Source organism: Bos grunniens, chromosome X (assembly GCF_055505025.1).
Source record: "Bos grunniens cultivar Pamir isolate PY7600 chromosome X, Bosgru_T2T1.0, whole genome shotgun sequence".
NCBI classification, from domain to species: Eukaryota; Metazoa; Chordata; class Mammalia; order Artiodactyla; family Bovidae; genus Bos; species Bos grunniens.
The window spans coordinates 123,556,063-123,578,642 of record NC_141194.1 but is presented as its reverse complement, the minus strand read 5'-3'; the positions used below and the strand labels follow the sequence as shown (position 1 = coordinate 123,578,642).

The 22,580-nt window shown below is 40.4% G+C and overlaps 1 long non-coding RNA gene across 2 annotated transcripts in view; it reads left to right on the top strand.

Annotated features, from left to right (window-relative positions):
• Positions 1–22,213, top strand: part of LOC147341289 (uncharacterized) — a 167,189-nt gene extending 144,976 nt beyond the window's left edge. For both annotated transcript variants that reach the window (XR_015159403.1, XR_015159405.1), the window contains exons 3-4: positions 18,726–18,801; positions 22,082–22,213. This is a non-coding gene — a long non-coding RNA (uncharacterized LOC147341289). The remainder of the gene's footprint in view (positions 1–18,725; positions 18,802–22,081) is intronic.
• Positions 22,214–22,580: the final 367 nt, after the last annotated feature.

Here is a 22,580-nt window from a genome sequence, read left to right as displayed (position 1 = left end):
TCTGCTGTTTTAACCCACCCAGTCTATTATAGCAGCCTGCACTAAGATAGGTAGACTGTAAACTTCTTGAGGATAGGTTGGTTCGTGTCCCATGCTGACAAGTATAGGGTTAAGACCACACAAGATAGTTGCCTAACAAATGTTTGTGACATGACTTAGTAACTGAACAACAAGAACATGCCCACAGAAAGGGCTCTCTTGTTTCATTCCGTTCTGCTGTACTGCCCAGTAGAACTATCTGTGCTAAATTTCTCTAGGAATAGATCTGGCTTTAACTACGCAAACAGAGAGCATTTTAATCCTATAGTATTTAATTAGCACCATATGTGAAAGGTCAGGGCCTAGTTGAAGGAAAAGATCCTTTGAGGTGCGTTGGGCAGTGACTCAGAGCTTCAGTGTCTCTTGCATCATGGAGGTGATCTTTAAATGTCACTTCAGATCTGCTCTTTGGTGATGTGGACAGTATATTAGTTAGGGTAATGCTAGCTGCTGTAACCAATAAATCCTCCATGTTTGGTGCCTTAACACAGTGGAAGTTTATGTATTGGTTACATACTGGTCCGATATTGGTATTTCTAGTCAGTGGTAGCCATGACTAAGCTCTGCTCTGTATGCATTTAGGCACCAAGGCTGGTAGAGGTTCTGACATCTTCAGCTTGGCTTATCCAGGGTTGCTCTGGGTATCAACATACAGCAAGTGGGAGAGGAAAGAGCATAGAGGATTCTGCAGGTAAGGGCCAGGCCTGGAAGTGTTGCACATATCTTTTGTCCACTTTTTATTAGCCAGACATGACTACTATTAACTGCAAGGGAAATTGAGAAGTGTAGTCTAGCTGGGTGCCAGGGAAAAAATAGAGCATGCATATTGGTGAAGTAGTTTCTGCCACAGATCATCATCATCATTAACATTCTGGGATACTTCTTTGCTAGGCTGTGTGCTGTGTGTATTTATGTGTATTGTCTAATTTAGGTCTTGCACACCTAGTGATATGGGCACTATTTTTAATCCTATTTTTTTGGATGAGAAAACTGAGGTTCAAATCATTCAAGGAGTTCTAAATCTGTACTTTGAACCTGGCTCTATTCGACCTCAGAGCTGGACCTCTTAACCTGTATACTTTTGTAACTGTGCTATGAGATTATTCTAGGCTGGAATGTATCCTGCTGGGTTGTAACCTAATGGCAACACAGATCATTTAGTCAAAGGCTTTCTTTAGTTCTTTGGGTGTTTATATCATGTTATAGCTGGCCAACTTCCCAGTCATATTTCAGCGCTCTACAGGTGAGCCTTCAAAAAATGTCCATAGATGAAATATACTGCTTCAAGCAGATTTTTATCCACAGTTTCTCTTGGAACATTGTCCACAGAGGGTATATGATGTGTTTATGAACCCAGGGAATGATGATTGGAAATGAGGCTGGAAATCTCACAAGCTACCTCTTTGACGAGGTTTCCAGCTCCCTTTGAGTCATATGGGACACTGATCTAAGTGCACTCTTGTGGTGTTGGGAAAGCTCTGCTTTGGGTCTTGGCCATCATCAAAAGGGCTGGGAAGTGAGGCATTTGAGGATGCAAATTAGCACGACTCTGCGGCCAAAGCTATAAAGAAGTCTGACTACCTGAGGTCAGGAGCCTCACGCACTGAAGGCAACTCACCTTCAGGTGCCTGGTTTGCCACGCTGGAGGGCACACCTGGAGAGACCAGAGGAGACCTGGTTACAGCAAAACCCCTGCTCTGTGAGAGGGGAGGGCTGTGGTAAGCTTGGATTTCACACCAATTGACCAAATATAGTAGCCTCAGGGTGGAGGTTTAGAAGTCTGATAGGAGGCTACCCAATGTTGGGAGAAAACATACATAAAGTCAAAGATTTGAATGAAATGATACCAATCTCAGAAAGTTGTGAGAATTAAATGAGTTATGCATGTAAAGTTCTCAGAACAGGTCCTGATACCTAGTAAGTACTCAAAAAATATTTGCTATTATTGTTAATTTTGTACATTTTTGATCATTTCCTGAGGATAGTCTTGGGAGTACAATGGTGAGGTTGAGGAGTATATCTGTTTTTAAGATCTTATATGCATATTGCCTTCTTCAGGGGATCTTCCCAACCAAGAGATTGAACTCAGGTCTCCTGCTTCCCTGATAGCTCAGTTGGTAGAGAATCCACCTGCAATGCAGGAAACCCAGTTTGATTCCTGGATCGGGAAGATCCGCTGGAGAAAGGATAGGCTACCAGTATTCTTGGGCTTCCCCTGTGGCTCAGCTGGTAAAGAATCCGCCTGCAATGTGGGAGACCTGGGTTCGATCCCTGGTTGGGAAGATCCTCTGGAGAAGGTAAAGGCTACCCACTCCAGTATTCTGGCCTGGAGAATTCCATGGATTGTATAGTTCATGGGGGTCACAAAGAGTCGGGCATGACTGAGCAACTTTCACTTTCATGCATGTTGCCAAATTGCCTGACAGAAAGGCATACTAATATACTCTCTTACCAGTAGTGCAGGACAGTGCCTTTTCCCTGAAACTCTCTCATTACTTGTCCTTCTCCATCTCTATGCAAATGCTTCTAAACTATACACCTAAATGTGAGGGTGGGCACTATAAAATTCTTAGGGGAAAACCCAGGCAGAACACACTTTGACATAAATTGCAACAAGGTCTTTTTTTGACCCACCTCCTAGAGTAATGAAAATAAAAACAAAAATAAACAAATGGGACCTAGTTAAACTTAAAAGCTTTTGTACAGCAAAGGAAACTATAAACGAGATGAAAAGACAACCCTCACAATGGGAGAAAATATTTGCAAACAAAGCAACTGGCAAAAGATTTATCTCCAAAATATACAAATAGCTCATGCAGCTCAGTATTAAAAAAAAAAAGAACCAAACAACCCAATCATAAAAGAGGCTAAAGGGATTTCTCTGGCAGTCCAATGCTAAGACTCTGAGCTACCACTGTAGGGGGCATTGGTTCGATCCTTAGTCAAGGAACAAGGACCCTACATGCTGCATGGCGTGGGCAAAAGTGAAGAAAAAAAAAAAAGGCCTGGAGACCTAAATAGTGAAAGTGAAAATGTTATTTGCTCAGTTGTATCCTACTCTTTGAGATCCCATGAACTGCCAGGCTCCTCTGTCCATGGAATTCTCTAAGCAAGAATACTAGAGTCGGTAGCCATTCCTTTCTCAAGGGGATCTTACCAACCCAAGGATTGAACCCCTGTCTCCTGCATTGCAGGTGGATTCTTTACCATTTGAGCCACCAAGGAAGCCTTGAAGACCTAAACAGACATTTATCCAAAGAAGACATACAGATGGTCAACAAACACATGAAAAGATGCTCAACATCATTAATTATCAGAGAAATGCAAATCAAAACTACAGTGAGGTATTACCTCATACCAGTCAGAATGGCCATCATCAAAAAATCTACAAACAGGAATTTCCCTGGAAGGCCAGTGATTAAGAAATTGCCTTCCAGCGCAGGAGATGTGGGTTTAGGGAGCTAAGATTCCACGTGCCTTGCAGCCAAAAAAACCAAAAACATAAAACTGAAGCAATATTGTAACAACTTCAATAAAGGCTTTAAGAATGATCCACATCAAAAATATCTTTAAAAAAATCTACAAACATTGGAGTGTTTGTCCTTTATTGTTGATTTTGAGAATTTCCTATATATTAGAGACTTTGCATCTTAATTTCGTTTATGACATTTTTTGACATACAGGCTATTTTATTATTATATAGTCAAATCTTTGCATCTTTATAGTTTTGTCTTTGGTGTTATACCTAGAATATTTTCTTTACCCCAAGATTATGTTTTCGTTTAGTTTTTATAGCTTCAGTTTTTTTTAACCTTTAACTTTTTATATCATCTGGAATTGATGTTGGTTCAATTTATCCCCAAAGAGGTAACAATTGTCCCAGTATCTTTCTTTCCCCACCAAATTGAAATATTGTCCTTATTGAATACTACATTAGTATGTACTTTAGGGACTGTTCCTACCCTTTCTTTTCTGATTCATTGATCTACCAGTCTAGCCCTCTGCTGGTATCATGCTGTTTTTTTTTGTTTTTTGAGGGTTAGGTTTTATTTTTATATATTTTTAATGTTTATTTTTTAACTTTACAATATTGTATTGGTTTTGCCATATATCAAAATGAATCTGCCACAGGTATACATGTGTTCCCCATCCCGAACCCTCCTCCCTACTCCCTCCCCATACCATCCCTCTGGGTCATCCCAGTGCACCAGCCCCAAGCATCCAGCATCGTGTATCAAACCTGGACTGGAGACTCGTTTCATATATGATATTATACATGTTTCAATGCCATTCTCCCAAATCATCCCACCCCTCCCTCTCCCACAGAGTCCAAAAGACTGTTCTATACATCAGTGTCTCTTTTGCTGTCTCGTATACAGGGTTATTGTTACCATCTTTCATGCTGTTTTAATTATTATTGCTTTAAGAAACATTTAAATATCCATCAGGGCTGGTTCTTCATTATTCTTTTTTTTAAAAAATCTTGGTTATTAAATAGATCAGCAAACATAAAAGCTGTGTTATAGATGTATTTATCTTGTGAGATTAACAATTCTCCAAAATACTTTTTCTCTTCTTTCAAAATGTGCAGGTATTTTTATAGGTAGTGGTTCTGGAAGGCTGGTGTAGTGAAAGCATATACTTTTTGTGTGTGTAAAAACATTTCCAGCTCCTTATTATGTGGAGTATTGTAGCATTTTATAGCTAGAAGTTATCTTCAAGATCATTGAGTCCAGCTACCGTATTTCACAAATGAGACATTCAAATTTCAGCGGTCAGGCAGTTAATGGCAAGACTAGGGAGAAAACCAAACAAGGCTCCTGACTCCAAGATATCAGCACAAAAGAGATGATAATGAATAATTATCCTATCATCTCATGCACTGACATTCATGACAGCATTTAACACATATCCTTTGACACAGAATTCTCCTGAATTTCACTTTTTTTTCCCCTCTCTTCCTCACACCCCAATTTAAAGGTCTAAACAACCTCTTTCTGCCTCTATCATAGACTTTATAAATATTGTTTGTAGTACATAGTATTTTACCAGAAAACTACAATAAGATAAATTTAGACTATAGTTTGAGCATGTAATTATAGTTTGTCAGGAGACAAAGAGAGTTAAAAATACAAAGCTAAGCCCACAGCAATAAATATTGTACAAGACATTCATTACATTACGGAAATCCAAAGGAATTTGCGAAATCTCCTTCTGGAGAGTTTTGCTCAGCTTTGTAGTACAGAATCATCAAACTGAGCTGTGCTTTTGGATATGCCCAAACTGTACCTTTTAAAATAAGTGTTAGCAGTTAAAGAGATTAGTTTGGAGAGCTTTTGGAATAGATACATAGTCGATCATATTTAGCTCACTTGGCCTAAATTGCTCTGACTAGCAAAGGCCAAAAGTTATGTTCGCCTCAAATGTACATGTTGGCCTCTTGAGAAATGTTTGGATTGTAACATTTACTACTCTGAGCCCAAGTAGTATGGTTTGTACTCCAACAACCTGCAGGCTCAAAATCTTTGATGAGAGTTCCTGCCAGGCAGTCGATATTGAATAGGCAGAAACCATGCAAAGTTGAGAAGCAATTATCTATCCAGGATTTATGTTGGGGTAGGAAGAGATGAAAGAGTAGGGTAGAAACAAAATGGGGACCTATGATTCTATTCCTGTTTGAAAAGTTCAGACACATAAGTGCACATTTCTGTGTTAGCATTCAAGAATGTTTTATATCTCTCACAAAGGGAACTGTTCATAATAATGGACAAGAGAGGCCTCTGCCAACCTGGGGAAAGAAATTGCCTTGGTAGAAGAAAGTCATGCACAATGAATTCCTACTGTTGAGTTATATTAATATTTTAATGCTATGCCCCTCATTCTCGTCAGTAAAGAGCTGAACACTCTTTGGGTATGTTTCATGCCATTAGACATAGTGGAAGCTTATGGTTTTGGGGCTAGGCTCAATGGTATAGTGGATAGAAGTTAGGCAAAATGAGTTTTAGTGTCATTCAGCCACTGCGTGTCTGGGCAAATCACCACCCTCAGGCTCAAATATTACCCTTTCTGAGTTATGGACACTACTGAGAACCTGAAAAATATTATGGCTGTTGCAGAGAAATGTATACATATGCATTATGCCCCTCCCCTCTAACACACACAAGGTTCAGAATCTCTGGTTGAGGTGATTGCCATATCCCTTCCTATTCTATTAGGATCTCTGCTCAGAAACTTTTCTTTACAAAGTAAATTACAGGTGGGATGCCATAAAAAATATGAGAGGGTGGTTTTGAGTTTGTAAAAGTGAACAATATCCCCTTAGGGGTTATATTTTTAATGGTGGGCTTTTCAACATTGTCTCTGTGTGTATACATACATATGCATGCACAAAATTGATGGAAAATGACCAATAAAGTGCTTAGCAGTTACTCACCATTCTCTCATTTGGGGTGACTTTGGTAATTTGTCTTCACCAAGAAAGTAGGTAAATAAATGACTTTAGTACAATTGTGAGATTTCTGTGGTGCGTAATTTTTGAAATATCCTGTATTCTTAGCATTGTATACATGTGAATTTCTTAGTACCTGCTGTCCTATTACTGCTGTTGTTCAGTTGCTAAGTCATGTCTGACTCTTTTTATATTTAGTGAGAAAGTCTCTACATTTCTTGTTTCTTCATTAATTTATCCATTTTGAAATATGTTAATCAAGAGGAAAGCAAGAATATACTTAGGTTTTTAGGGGCCTGAGACAAGACCTAGTTATAAACATGCTTCTAACTCTCAGTCTCCACCTACCACATAGCAGTCTCCATTTCCAGCCCCCAGTTTTCTTCTGTAATGTCTGCTTGAAAATTTGGGTGAAAGTCCAATGTACCAAGGTCAAGCAGTTGGTTTGCATGATTTAAGTTAGTACTCTTCTGAGAAAGTTAAAACAGTATTTATTTGGTAATTATACTTTGCATTTTAGACACACTTTAATGGCTAACAAGGCTAGAATTTTCCATATTTTTTTTTTAATTTTATTTTTTATTTTTAAACTTTACAATATTGTATTAGTTTTGCCAAATATCGAAATGAATCCGCCACAGGTATACCTGTGTTCCCCATCCTGAACCCTCCTCCCTCCCCATACCCTCCCTCTGGGTCGTCCCAGTGCACCAGCCCCAAGCATCCAGTATCGTGCATCGAACCTGGACTGGCGACTTGTTTCATACATGATATTATACATGTTTCAATGCCATTCTCCCAAATCTCCCCACCCTCTCCCTCTCCCACAGTCCATAAGACTGATCTATACATCAGTGTCTCTTTTGCTGTCTCATATACAGGGTTATTGTTACCATCAGGATCCTCTATGACCCACCTCCCAGAATATTGGAAATAAAAGCAAAAATAAACAAATGGGACCTAATTAAACTTAAAAGCTTCTGCACAACAAAGGAAACTATTAGCAAGGTGAAAAGACAGCCTTCAGAATGGGAGAAAATAATAGCAAATGAAGCAACTGACAAACAGCTAATCTCAAAAATATACAAGCAACTCCTACAGCTCAACTCCAGAAAAATAAATGACCCAATCAAAAAATGGGCCAAAGAACTAAATAGACATTTCTCCAAAGAAGGCATACAGATGGCTAACAAACACATGAAAAGATGCTCAACATCACTCATTATCAGAGAAATGCAAATCAAAACCACTATGAGGTACCATTTCACGCCAGTCAGAATGGCTGCGATCCAAAAGTCTACAAGCAATAAATGCTGGAGACGGTGTGGAGAAAAGGGAACTCTCTTACACTGTTGGTGGGAATGCAAACTAGTACAGCCACTATGGAGAACAGTGTGGAGATTCCTTAAGAAACTGGAACTAGAACTGCCTTATGATCCAGCAATCCCACTGCTGGGCATACACACTGAGGAAACTAGAAGGGAAAGAGACACATGTACCCCAATGTTCATCGCAGCACTGTTTATAATAGCCAGGACATGGAAGCAACCTAGATGCCCATCAGCAGATGAATGGATAAGAAAGCTGTGGTACATATACACAATGGAGTATTACTCAGCCATTAAAAAGAATACATTTGAATCAGTTCTAATGAGATGGATGAAACTGGAACCTATTATACAGAGTGAAGTAAGCCAGAAAGAATTTTCCATATGTTTTTAACTGAATTTTAAATTCATAATTGTACCTGCAGTTAGCCAGTTTAAACCCAATACATGTCAGAATTAAGTTAAAAACCTGGTACTATTTCAAATCCTGAAAGATGATGCTGTGAAAGTGCTGCACTCAATATGCCAGCAAATTTGGAAAACTCAGCAGTGACCACAGGACTGGAAAAGGTCAGTTTTCATTCCAATCCCAAAGAAAGACAATGCCAAAGAATGCTCAAACCACTGCACAATTGCACTCATCTCACACACTAGCAAAGTACTGCTCAAAATTCTCCAAGCCAGGCTTCAGCAATATGTGAACCGTGAACTTCCAGATGTTCAAGCTGGTTTTAGAAAAGGCAGAGGAACCAGAGATCAAATTGCCAACATCCGCTGCATCATGGAAAAAGCAAGAGAGTTCCAGAAAAACATCTATTTCTGCTTTATTGACTATGCCAAAGCCTTTGACTGTGTGGGTCACAATAAACTGGAAAATTCTGAAAGACATGGGAATATAAGACCACCTGACCTGCCTCTTGAGAAACCTGTACACAGGTCAGGAAGCAACAGTTAGAACTGGACATGGGACAACAGACTGGTTCCAAATAGGAAAAGGAGTACGTCAAGGCTGTATATTGTCACCCTGCTTATTTAACTTATATGCAGAGTACATCAGGAGAAATGCTGGGCTGGAAGAAGCACAAACTGGAATCAAGATTGCCAGGAGAAATATCAATAACCTCAGATATGCAGGTGACACCACCCTTATGGCAGAAAGTGAAGAGGAACTAAAAAGCCTCTTGATGAAAGTGAAAGAGGAGAGTGAAAAAGTTGGCTTAAAGCTCAACATTCAGAAAACGAAGATCATGGCATCCGGTCCCATCACTTCATGGGAAATAGATGGAGAAACAGTGGAAAAAGTGTCAGACTTTATTTTTCTGGGCTCCAAAATCACTGCAGATGGTGACTGCAACCATGAAATTAAAAGACGCTTACTCCTTGGAAGGAAAGTTATGACCAACCTAGATAGCATATTGAAAAGCAGAGACATTACTTTGCCAACAAAGGTCTGTCTAGTCAAGGCTATGGTTTTTCCTGTGGTCATGTATGGATGTGAGAGTTGGACTGTGAAGAAAGCTGAGTGCCGAAGAATTGATGCTTTTGAACTGTGGTGTTGGAGAAGACTCTTGAGAGTCCCTTGGACTGCAAGGAGATCCAACCAGTCCATTCTAAAGGAAATTAGTCCTGGGTATTCACTGGAAGGACTGATGCTAAAGCTGAAACTCCAATACTTTGGCCACCTCATGTGAAGAGTTGACTCATTTGAAAAGACCCTGATGCTGGGAGGGATTGGGGGCAGGAGGAGAAGGGGACGACAGAGGATGAGATGGCTGGATGGCATCACCGACTCGATGCATGGGAGTTTGAGTGAACTCAGGGAGTTGGTGATGGATAGGGAGGCCTGGCGTGCTGTGATTCATGGGGTCGCAAAGAGTCGGACATGACTGAGCGACTGAACTGAACTGAACTGAATGATCTTTGTCTCTGGGTTGTATTTCTGAGACTCTCATTTCTGTTTACAGCCATTTTTATAAAACAAGAGAACAAAATGCAATAAAATATTCAACTGGTTGCATAAGCATTCATGGTTGTATAAAGATGGTGACCCAGTTAAAATGTAGTTGTTGGCTAGTAGTATAGCTTGCATAAAAATCGATAATCACCTTTAAATCTAACCTTTGGGCTTCTCTGGTGGCTCAGAAGTAAAGAATCAACCTGCAATACAGGAGACGTGGGTTCGATCCCTGGGTCAGGAAGATCCCCTGGAGAAGGATGTGGCAACCCACTCCAGTATGCTTGCCTGGATAATCCCATGGACAGAGGAAACTGGCAGGCTACAGTCTATGAGGTCAGAAGAAGATTCGGACGTGACTCAGTGACTAAACAACAACAAAATCTAATGTTTGGCAAAGTTAACACTCATCATATCTCCTGTGTAGCTCTAGGAAACAGTTCCAATAAACAGATCTATTTTAGCTCCTTTTAAAAATATATCTTTTAACATCAAAGTGTTACATGCAAAAATTCTCTTTAAGGTCTGATAATGCTAAAAAGCCTTTACGGGAAAACATCAGTCCTTTGCCCCATCTCATTCACTAGTGGCACCCTTTTAAATCTGTAGCTATTTCTTCTAATATTTATTTCCATTTTTCAAATTATATATATATATACACACACATACACATAAACACATTTTTAATAGAGTTTAGACATTACATACTGATTCTCTATTATGTAAAATCTGGATAGGTCACATATTTACTTTTCTCTTCCCCATGCCGTATATTCCTAATATATCTCATTTTTTGTTTAAATCTACTGTACTTTTACTACTGTGTTTATACAAATAGCATTCACTACTGAGTCTATTGGTGAACTAAGACTGCAGTTACTTTCTTTTTCAACTTTTTGCTTTTCCTGAAGTTACTTGTTGACTGACTTTCATGTGACTTCTTTTGATTTGTGTCACATTTGGTAAAAATTTCCAGCATACCTTAAGAGATTTGTAACAATTTTCCATAACTTGTCAGATGACATAAGCCTTAAGGTCCACTAGAATGCAAATTTCAGAAAGTTAGAAACTTAATTTTGTTTATAACTATATCCTCAGGGCCTAGAATAGCCTTAAAAAGTAATAGTTTCCCCATAGATACTTGTTAGATGAAACATAAAAAGAATATTTTTCATTTCTGATTTTCCCTGGAAGCATCCCTTCTGAAACTCCCATCTGATTTGCCTCATGGCTGAGATCTGTGTTTCTACCTTTACTTCCTTGTTGTTGGATTTTCTGTTTTCTGAATCCCATGTCTTCAATTTTCTTGGTTTGCATATATATTTTGTAGAACATATCCTACAGAAGCTCCTAGAATTTGAAAGTTTTTTATGGAGATAAATTTTGCACTTGCACATTTGAAACTATCTTTACCATGCGCTTACTTTATAATCTCATTGCATACCAAATTCACTTGAAATTTTGAATGCCTTGCTTTCCCAGTATTGATTATCATTCTTCCACCCTTTGCAGGCACTTATGTTTTAATTTCCTCCCCTCTAATGAATCATTTATCATTCTTCCACCTACTTCCCACCTCTAAGTACTGTGGTTTGGGGATGCAGATATATCCAGAAGTTTCATTATCTATGACTATGTGGCAAACTATTACAAAATATAGTGGCTTTAAACAATAACCACATTCTTTTTTTTTCTCAAGGTTTTGTGCATTGACTGGTCTCTCCATGAGGTGTCATTTGAAACTGCGGTCGTCTATGTGCTTGACTGAGCTAAAATGCCCTTATATGGTGCACTCACATGGCTGGCAGTTGGTGCTAACTGTTGACCATTAGCTTAGTTAGAACTTTCAATCAGAGTGCCTTTGCTTCTCCTCCATGTGACATTTCCATTTGGCTTGAACTCTGATTGGATGGTACCCAGTTTCCTAAAAGAAGGAAGTGAATGCTGTGAGTCCTCTTAAAGCTTGTGCTCAGCACTCTCAGAATGTAACTTTTGCTGTATTCCATTGGTCAAAGCCAGTTACAAGTAGCCGAGATTCAAGGGGAGGGAAAATAAACTCCAGCTGTTGATGTGAAGAAGAGCAGGAGAACAGAGGAATTGCTAGGAACCGCCCTTATGACAGAAAGTGAAGAGGAACTAAAAAGCCTCTTGATGAAGGTAAAAGTGGAGAGTGAAAAAGTTGGCTTAAAGCTCAACATTCAGAAAACGAAGATCATGGCATCCGGTCCCATCACTTCATGGGAAATAGATGGGGAAACAGTGAAAACAGTGTCAGACTTTATTTTTCTGGGCTCCAAAATCACTACAGATGGTGACTGCAGCCATGAAATTAAAAGACGCTTACTCCTTGGAAGGAAAGTTATGACCAACCTAGATAGCATATTCAAAAGCAGAGACATTACTTTGCCAACAAAGGTTCGTCTAGTCAAGGCTATGGTTTTTCCTGTGCTCACGTATGGATGTGAGAGTTGGACTGTGAAGAAGGCTGAGTGCCGAAGAATTGATGCTTTTAAACTGTGGTGTTGGAGAAGACTCTTGAGAGTCTCTTGGACTACAAGGAGATCCAACCAGTCCATTCTGAAGGAGATCAGCCCTGGGATTTCTTTGGAAGGAATGATGCTAAAGCTGAAACTCCAGTACTTTGGCCACCTCATGCAAAGAGTTGACTCATTGGAAAAGACTCTGATGCTGGGAGGGATTGGGGGCAGGAGGAGAAGGGGACGACAGAGGATGAGATGGCTGGATGGCATCACTGACTCGATGGACATGAGTCTGAGTGAACTCCGGGAGTTGGTGATGGACAGGGAGGCCTGGCGTGCTGCGATTCATGGGGTCGCAAAGAGTCGGACACGACTGAGCAACTGATCTGATCTGATCTTTGGAGACTAGCTACCATGCCTAGTTTCATCGAAGATAGAGCTTGTGTTGCTGCTCTCTGTTTCTCTTATTGGTTTTATGTGATTTTTCAAGAGGAAGAGAGGCAGAAATATTTGTACCAACTTGAAATCAGAAATCCATTCAATTAAAAAAAAAGAAATCCATTCAATTTACATAAATATTTGCTTATTAGCTATCAAGACTTTATACTTATGATTTTAAAAAATATTATCATTGTTGGGACTTGATTCTTCAGACTGACACAGCAGATTGTTGATCAGTATTAATAAAATTTGGTTGCACAATGCTGGTCAATGAATTAAACTAAAAAGTGGCAGGGAGTGGGAGAAAGAAGCTGATATTCATTCATTCATTTATTTATTCATCCTTCATTTGTAAAGGGATATTAAAATAGGACTCTTTACATCTCAGTTTTAGCTTAGGCCCCAAAAGATTGAGAACAATATCCTCAGTTTTAAAGTGGGGCCCTTTTATATGAGACTTGCAATGCAGATTTCTAGAAACAAGTTTTGCAATCCATATCCCATCAGCAATCTTGAAGGTATTAAAGGGTTGAAGTTAAAGACATAGAGAGAAAGAGCATTCCTTTGCAGAGAAAGATTGGATGGCAATGGCATGCTCTGCCACTTTTCCACTGTGCCTCATACAGTGTGGGGAGATGGGGACCTTCCCCACACCTTTTGTCAAGCAAGAGGGACTTAGAAGAGATGATTCTGAAAGCTTGATATGTGTCCTTTGAAGATTAGGAGAAACAAAACACTGTACCTAATTATTGTCTGAAAAATCTAAAGTCACTGTCTGTAGACCCGAGGAAGAAGAGAAGGGGATAGAGAAGGAAGCAAAAATAAAAGCAGCAGAGGGAGAAAGGAGATGCATTGTTTGGGTGTTATGGATGATTTGCTTTTGTGCTATGGACATATAGGAAAATCAGCTTGGAGACATCTTTAAAAAAGACTGTGTAAGAGATTATCTGGAGGGAGAGGCAACGTGTGCCAGCAGGAGATGGAGCTCAGAAACCCAAAGCTGAAAGTTGGAATTTTAGGAGGCCAGCAGAAGGATAAACATATAGATCAATGGAATGGAATTCAGAGTCCAGACGTAAACCCATATATCTATGATTGTCTGATTTTCAATAAGGATGTCAAGACCACTTTTCAATGGGGAAAGGCTAGTCTCTTCAATAGGTAGTGTTAGGATAACTGGATATCCACATGCAAAAGAGTGAAGTTGGACTCTTACTTTATACCGTGTACAAAAACGAACTCAAGGTGGTATGATTTGAATAGCATTGAAACACGTATATTACCATATGTGAAATAGATCACCAGTCCAGGTTTGATGCATAAGAGGGTGCTCAGGGCTGGTGTACTGGGATGACCCTGAGGGATGGGATGGGGAGGAAGGTGGGAGGGGGTTCAGGATGGGGGGACACATGTACACCCATGGCTGATTCATGTCAATGTATGGCAAAACCACCACAATATTGTAATTAGCCTCCAATTAAAATAAATAAATTTAAAAAATGAACTCAAAATGGATCAAGGCTTAAACATAAGAGCTAAAATTATAATAAAATATTTAGATGAAAGCCTAAGGGTAAATACTCCTGACTTTGGATTCTAATAATAAAAATGACAACCACTATCATTTCTTGAGGTCTTAGTAGAGCCCAGGCACTTTCATTTGCATTATCTCACAGAATTCTTATAACCACCTTGGGAGATGGGGAGTGTTATTGCTTCCAACTTACAGACTGAGCTTTGGAGAGGTTAAGTGACTTGCTCAGGGTCATACAGCTAGTAAGTGGTAGGGCCAGGATTCACCTCCTGATCTACTTGACTCAACAGCTCAAACTGTGAAGCACAATATTACATAGGCACCTTGAAGTCTGCCAATTGCTGACCTGGTTTTCTTACTGGGGGAAATCAGGCCGAACCCCTGAGGCCATTATTGCTGACTACCAGTGGATGAGCCTGCCCCCATTCACTACAATTCAGCCCCAGGCCTTGCTCTCTCATTTCCTACTTTTGTACCATCTGCAGCTGGCTTAGGTCCTCCCATTTCTGCAGGAGTGGAACATCTGGTTAACCCTTTCCTTCTGTAGGGGATCTCAGGGGAGAGTATGAGTCAAGGGCTGCTCCTGGAGAGGCCTGGCAATGCTTTTACTCTTCATTAAATGTTTATGTGCATTATATACTTTATTATATGCAATTGGGTTTCTTATATGGTACTCCAGTGCATAAATGACTCCCTAGACACATTTGTGAATTTTCATTGTTATAATATAAAGGCTAGCCAAGTTACAAGGCAGACATGTTTTAAACTATTCAATTATTCCCGGTACAGTAACCAAATCCAGGGGAGATTTGGCTTTTCACCCTTCACAGGATTGCTTGCTAGACATCGTTAGTACTTCTATTGGTCAAAAAGTTTCAGTTTTGAATTTGAGTTGTTAGGAAGATGGGAAAGGCTATGGATAGACTATTACCCCCATTTTCAGTTTATTTTAGATCAACTTGTACCCTTTTATTCTGTGGGCTAGTTTATATAACATAAAGGTAGATCTTAGGAAGGCTAATATCTTTATATTGAGAAGATGATGAAGCCATGGGTATTAAGAAATATGACTTCATGCATTCACTCATATATTCATTTTTTAAAGCTGACTTTTGTTGAGCATTTACTGTACTCTCAGCTGAGTGCTGATAGCTAAGATGGTAAAGAATCTGCCTGCAATGCAGGAGACACGGGTTCAATCCCTGGGTCTGGAAGATTCCCTGGAGAAGGAAATGACAACCCACTCTAGTATCCTTGCCTAGAGAATTCCATGGACAGAGGAGCCTGAAGGGCTATAGTCCCTGGGGTTGTAAAGAGTCAGACACGACTGAGCAACTAACACTTTCACTAAATGTGTGGAGATGTATATAAGACATGGTGTTCATTCTCAAAGAATACATCTTCTAGTGGGGCAACAGGTAAATTTACAATTTCAGTGTAGTGTGATAACTGCTATGAAAGAAATATGCCCAGAGTATTAGGAGAAAACAGAATAGAGAGTGGTGCATGAAAAAAACTGTCTGATGAATAAGTCATTCATTGAAGTCAATACTTTTCTTCACTGAAAGGTATCCGCTTTAGGGAAGTAGGTGTTTCTCTGGCTGCAATGGAGATGGTGCCCTGGACAACCTGGGAACCCACATATTAAAGGTGGTGGATTGCTGTCAGCCTGGCATCCTGCGTGCATAAGGACTGATCTGCCTACTCTTCAGGTGCCCAGTAGTGTTACATGAGCAGGAAAGAAACTTCTATGAGGTTTGAGTGATTATACATTTCAGAGTTTATATGTTACTGCAGTTAGTCCATCCTCATCAATACAATTACAAGGTCACGTCAGTTTTCATAATATCTTGATTCTGGCACCTCCTCTCCATCACCTTTGCCACCACTAAGATCCTCATTGTATCCCTCCTGGACTACAGCAATCATCTTCTAACTTCTTTTTCTTCCCTGCCTTCAGCTCTCCTTGCTAAGTGGAAGACTATTATGTTTTACCCAACATGTTTCAGGGAAACAATGCCTTTGGCCAGAGGACTATTAAAGAAAGGACTGCTTCAGTGGTAGGCACTCCTCAGATGCTTCTTCTGTGCAGGCAGCCTTCTTCTCTGCCTCTGTTCAAGGCAGTTTGTAAAATAGCCCATGGGCTAGAACCCAGCCAGAATTGCTTAGCTTTTCTCTAATTTAAGGACCCAGAGAGATGTCATATAGCATTTGCTGCTGGACAATAGAGAAGCAAGTTTGAGAGTATGAATGGTTCAGGGAAATCTATTCCTATTACTGGAAGGAGAACTCAAGGTACATGTGCTCCTGATTTAGTGGAAGAGTCGGAGTAAGTGATATTTTCATCCCAGCTCAACCACTTATTGGTTGTTGTGACATTGGGCAAGTTACTTGACCTCCTTCTGATTTCAGAATGTTTTTTTCTGTAATATAGGAATAAAAATAAATAAAAATTAAAAATAAAAATTATAGAAACCTCAGAAAGTTGTGAGGATTATCTGAGATGTGATACATGTAAAGTAATTGAAATAGTGGCTGGTACATAGTTAAGTCCTTATATATTTTTACAATTATCATTTTTAATACTAGGTAGAAAGAATAGCTCTTTTCTCATAATGATTATTTCTCTCACTTAAAAAGTTTTTTGAATTGAATCGAAGTTTCTACTAGTGTTTTAGAAAAATAAAGCTACCAAGTAGCTAAAGACTTCCCTGGAGGGTACAAATTCTTCCTAGCTTGGAAATACAGCTTGCTCTGTTGCTGAACTGTATTGAAATCCATATTTCCCAATGACTTTCAGTTATAGCAGGTTCTTCCTTGAAGCTTATCATGTTTAGAAATGCAATATAGCTGTATATTTTTTTTTTCCCAAGTTGAGGAACAAACACAAGCAAAAATGGGTAACAATTTTTAGGGAAAGCTTTTAAGGCCACGTTAGCTAAAGCCATGGCCAAAAGGAATACTGAGGTTTCTGGAGCTGTTGCAGGGTCAATACAAAGTGTTGTGTTTTGAGTCAAGTTCTCTCAGTGGACTCCTACCCTTGTTATTTCTTGTCCTCTGAAGCATCTTTGTCACTTGTGTTTTCTGCTAAAAAGAAGTGATTTGTGGTTTCTTATGTGCCACATAGATCTGAGAGGAAAGATACCAGATTCTCCTGTCTCACCTTCTCCAACAAGATAAGGGCAGATGGGCAAGGGCACAGAATATAAGCTTCATTTCTCTCTGGATCTGGTTAAGTAAAACTGAAAATCGCCACTGTTTCATTGTTTCCTACCTACTGTGAATTGAGGGTAAATAGGTCCTGAGGCAAGTTTAGATAAGACAGTAACCACCAAATCTTCAAAATATGAATACAACTAGCTCCACAGAAAGACTAGCATAGCCCAACTAGTACTTTACAACACAAAGCCTTAGAACAGAGGTTAGCAAACTTTTTCTGTAAAGGGCTAGATAAGTATTTTAAGTTTTGTGGGCCATGCAATCTCTGTCACAACTACTTAATCTCACTATTGTACTCGGACAGCCATAGGCTATAATAAACAAATAGGCAAACTGTGTTCTAATAAAACTTTATTTACAAAAACAAGCAGCAGGCAGGATTTGGTCCAAGGGCTATAGTTTGCTGACCTCCTATTTAGAGATTTATAGAACTCTAGGAGATGACAAGGAAATGAGCCTGGGAGGGAACTTAGCCTCCTTCTGATCCTAAAGGTAATGGGTGAGGAGCACTAGCATGACCCTCCATTGAAATCTGTAGGGAGATGAAGGCACAGTAAAAACAGAGTCTATGGGTCCCTATTCCTTAGAAACTCTAAAGAGATGGGTGGGGTGAGAAGAGGGGCATTCTGGCTAATCCATGATGATTTATACTTTGGTATGTCATCAAAAGGGTTCAACTCAAGGTGAAGTAATGGAGCCACCATGACCTATTGACCTTGTTATGTCATCAAAAGAAACAGCTTTTGACCAGAAAATGGTGGATTTCTTCCTAGCGATTTGCACATTACCCAGAAGCCTCTAGGTTGTTGCAATTCTTAATAAAATTTCAAATATGTCAGTAACAATTTGCTAACATCATAGTGTGTGTGTGTGTGTGTTTCAAGTAAGCACTTTGACTAAGTCCTCTGTTTATTTCGTTGGGATAAAAGCATAGATTTGGCAAAAGGGAATGGTTTGGTGGGCAGCCTTCTGGCAAGTTTTGCCTGAACTTTGCCGTTGTTGTTGTGCATGTATTTACACAAAGGAGAATATGATCCAGGGAAAGCAGCCCACATGGAGTGGAGATGACAGAAAAGGCATTGGATGTCTCATGTATTTAGAGGAAATTCAAACTATAAACCTTTGTCCATGGTTGCTGTGAGGAGAGGGGTAAACATTAGCTTAACAATGTAATACACTGAGTCTTGTCTACTTTCTAGGAGGGGAAAAAAACAAAACGTCTTTAGCAGAGGCAGACCTTTATTTAATTAGCTCTAATGTAAAGATTTCTTGTCTTTTGCAGCTACTCAGCTTTAAGAGAGTGCCTGGTACCTGAAGGCCGGCTCCTACTGGGACTAATTCCATCCAGACAGCTCCAAGTATGTTCATTAGGCGCTGATTAGGTTTCACACAGGTGGGGAAGGTTAGGGGCACAGATAGAGAGGCAGTGCTGATTGTGTTAAGCATAAAACACCATCTGTTTCCCAAGTAAGAAAAGCAACTGCGTCCATGCTTCCTGAGGGATACCAGGCCACTGCTGAAGCCATTGCTCCCTTCTTTACTTCCTTTCATTCTCCAGCTACATTTACAGGACTCAAAACAAGATGGTAAGAATGAAGAAAACATAAAATATCTAAAAGCTGTTGAAAAAGATGCTAAATTCTTAACCATTACATTCAGTCTGATCAGAGTGAATGGGAGATTTTCTTTCTCTAATGCAAGCATTGTACTTGGCAGGAAAATAGAATACTACATTGATTCCTTTTCAAATGTAAGGACTTTTTTTTCCCCCCAAGGCAAACAGCCTTCCCAGTTAGCCAGCTCTTCAGGGCACTTTAATATGGTTTTGTTTGGGACCAAAGAATGCAAATGAGCTGACATGCAGATTCCCCTTTTCTAAGAAAATAAACAGCCCAGAGACGCTTGGGGGAGGAGGGGCAGCAGTTGATGGAGTGAGCTGATGGGCACTTGAGTTCACCTGATAAGGGGTCCCCGCTACTTTGTTGCTTGCCCATACAGAGCCAGAGGCTCACAATGCCACACTCATTCCAGCCAGCCTCCCAGAGCAAACCACCCCACCACCTGGCCTTTCCCCATTCACTATTTCTCTTTCCTGCCGAAGAAAACTTTCCTGCCCAGCAGGTGGTAGGGGCAGCCCATAGTGCAGTGCAAAGCTTGTCCCCACTTCTCCTCTTCAATTCATGACCTCACTGGTAAAGAGTCCCATCTTTATTATTGTAAGAGCTCAGCAAAGCCAGCTGGAAGCCAATCAGCGTGACTCCTGCCCCCACCCCAGGCAAATGAGGGGAGCAGGCAGCCTGGCCCTAGAGTCCAGGGCCAACAAGCCTCTCCTGGGGCTGTCCTGGTAAACTTCAGTTCTGTGGGTGCAGGGTGGGGTGTGCAGCCTGGGGCTGGATGGGGTGGAGAGAGGAGAGCCTTGCCTATGCCTGTTCCCATTGGATTCTCTGGGACAGCTCTGTTATCCCTCTGGGGAGTCAGCCCCCAGCATGCCTCAAGGGCAGCTGCGGTGGGGGAAGGGACGCCTGTCACCATTCTTAGAAACAAAGGGCCGGGTCTCCTCCACTATGGAGTCTGATCCTGGATAACTCACCTCCTCAGCCTCCTTCCTGCTGCACAGCGGTCCTGCCTACTTCTTATAGTGGTCACTTTATATACATACATAAGGCATGACCTCAGCAGGAATGCTTCCCAAATTGGAGATCAGTTTTCCAATAAGGTGAGCCCCTAGTCTGCTGTTGGCCAGCGATTTGTACTGTTACGCCTAATCTGGCACTCAAGGCCCTCTGCTGTCCAACACTCACTCGTTACACCTCTTACCTCGTCTCTGAAGTCTGTAGGTCTAGTGCCTTGGCTGTTCTCCAACCCTCTGAACGTACCTCCACCCTCACATTTGAACATAGGTCATTTCTTCTGACTGGAATGCCCACAGTCTCTTCTTCCTTCCATTAACTTCCAGCCTATTCTTTAGAGGGCCTTTAAGCTTTCTTCAAGTCTGTCAGGCCTGTTTCTCCTCTGGCATGTATTGTCTGTTCATCTTTGGGGCATTTAGTATATGCCTGGTGGGGTTCTTAATGTGTGTTTCTCAAGAATTTGTTTTTCCTCTCCCAATAGATTGTTAGCTTTCTGAAGGCAGAGGCTCTTTATCTCCCTTATAGAACTTCGCACAGTGCTAGGATAATAGTAGGGACCCAGTAAATTGGCCACTTGTAGGTTGACACCCCTTGATATCCTGGGTTAATGCTTGTTTTTCCTATATTGGGCCTTTTCCCTACCATAAAAAAGTATGAGATAAGAGAAACTAAGGTGTGTGTGTGTGTGTGCAGTGTGTGGCGCACACACACACATACCTACCTACCTCATTTATTCCTTTTGGTAATTTCATGAGAGTTGTTATCCTGATTGTATAGATAAAGAGAACTGAAGCTCAGAGAGAGAAATGGTTTGCCTAGGTTTACACAGCTAGGAAGCTGCAGTGCTGATTTGAATACAGGTTGGTCTGATGCCAAAGCCAAAGGGATCCCTGCTGACTTTTGTGTCCCAGGCCCAGGTAGGAAATGGGAGTAGGAATTGAAGTCTAGAAAGAATGGACTTCATTTTTTATTATTCAGTCAAGTATAATTCAATAAGCATTTGCTATTTAGTATAGTATTTGATACATACTGTACTGGATACTAGGATGGATACAGAGATGAACAAGATAAAATCCCTGACCTTCTCGGAGCTTACCATCTCACAGAGGCAAAAATACTTACTGAATCTAATTCTGATAAAAAGCCAGCTGTGACATAGACCTATAGGTTAATGAGGAAATGAGAGAAGCATTGATTTTGACTGAAATTGTTGGGGAAGTCATCTTGGAAAAAGCATAATTTTAGTTGAGTTTTAATAGAAATTTCAGATTTTTCCAAGTAAACAGAGAAAGAACCTTCCAAATTTGAGGACAGTTGGAGCAAAGACACTAAGGTGGGAAGGGCCCTACATGAATGTATGAATAAGGATTTTCTCTGTAGTCCAGCATCATTGGTTAAGTAGTGTGGTTACAAAATCCTGGCTGGAGAGATGCTGCCTTGTTCTCTTGTCCTATGCCTAGGGCATAATCCAGGTATAAATAAGTAATTTCTTAGCCTCAGTAACGCTAGTACCTGAAGTCTTAAGCAGTGAAAAGCCCATCATAGTGACCTATTGTCCTCTCCTCTGACTCAGTTACTTGTTTCAAGATCATGGTTTCATAAACACTGTATATCCATTTTTTATTCTTCTTGATTGTCATCTTGAATGATTAAAGAAGGGAAATTCCTGATTAGAAGTCATTCAACAAGGCAGGTTAAAATTCCACAATCCATTTCCTTTCAAGTTAATAGAAAAAGTTCTTTGGGGAAAAAAAATGGATGAATGTGCAATTTTTAAATCATAGTAATTCTAACCACGAACAGAGGCCCCTGAGCAGAAGTAAACATTATGTACTGAATGTTTGCGTTGTTACAAAATTTGTATATTGAAATCCTGACCCCCAATGCAATGATATTAGGAAGTGGGGCCTTTGGGAGGTGATTAGATCATAAGAATGGAGTCCTCAAGAATGGGATAAGTGCCCTTATAAAAGAGACCCTAGAGAGCTATCTCCCCCACTTACACCAGGTGAGGACACAGCAAGAAGACAGCCATCTGTGAACCAAGAAGGGGGTTCTCACCAGACGTTGAATCTGCCAGCGCCTTGATCTTGGATGCCCAAGCCTCCAGAATTGTTAGAAATAAACTTCTGTTGTGTTAGCCACGCCATCTATGGTATTCTGTTATAGCAGGCTGAACAGTCAACATGACAGTCAGTTGACTAAGACAGTCAACATGAGGGGGAAGATCTGGTTTCTCTAGGATGGGAAATTCTGACTGCTCTCTTAACTGCCTCTCTAAAGGCAATACCGTGTTCTGGAAAAAACGTAGGCTATGGAATCAGACAGATATGTTTTTAAATCCCAGCTTTGCAACTTAGTAGCAACATGATCTTGAGCAAGTTACTTTACCTCTCTGATGTGCATTTTCTTCATCAGTAAACTAAGGAGAAGTAAGAGCCTACTTGCTAGGCTGTTGTGAGGATTCAAACAGATAACATACATACAAGTCCCTGGCTCAGTGCAAG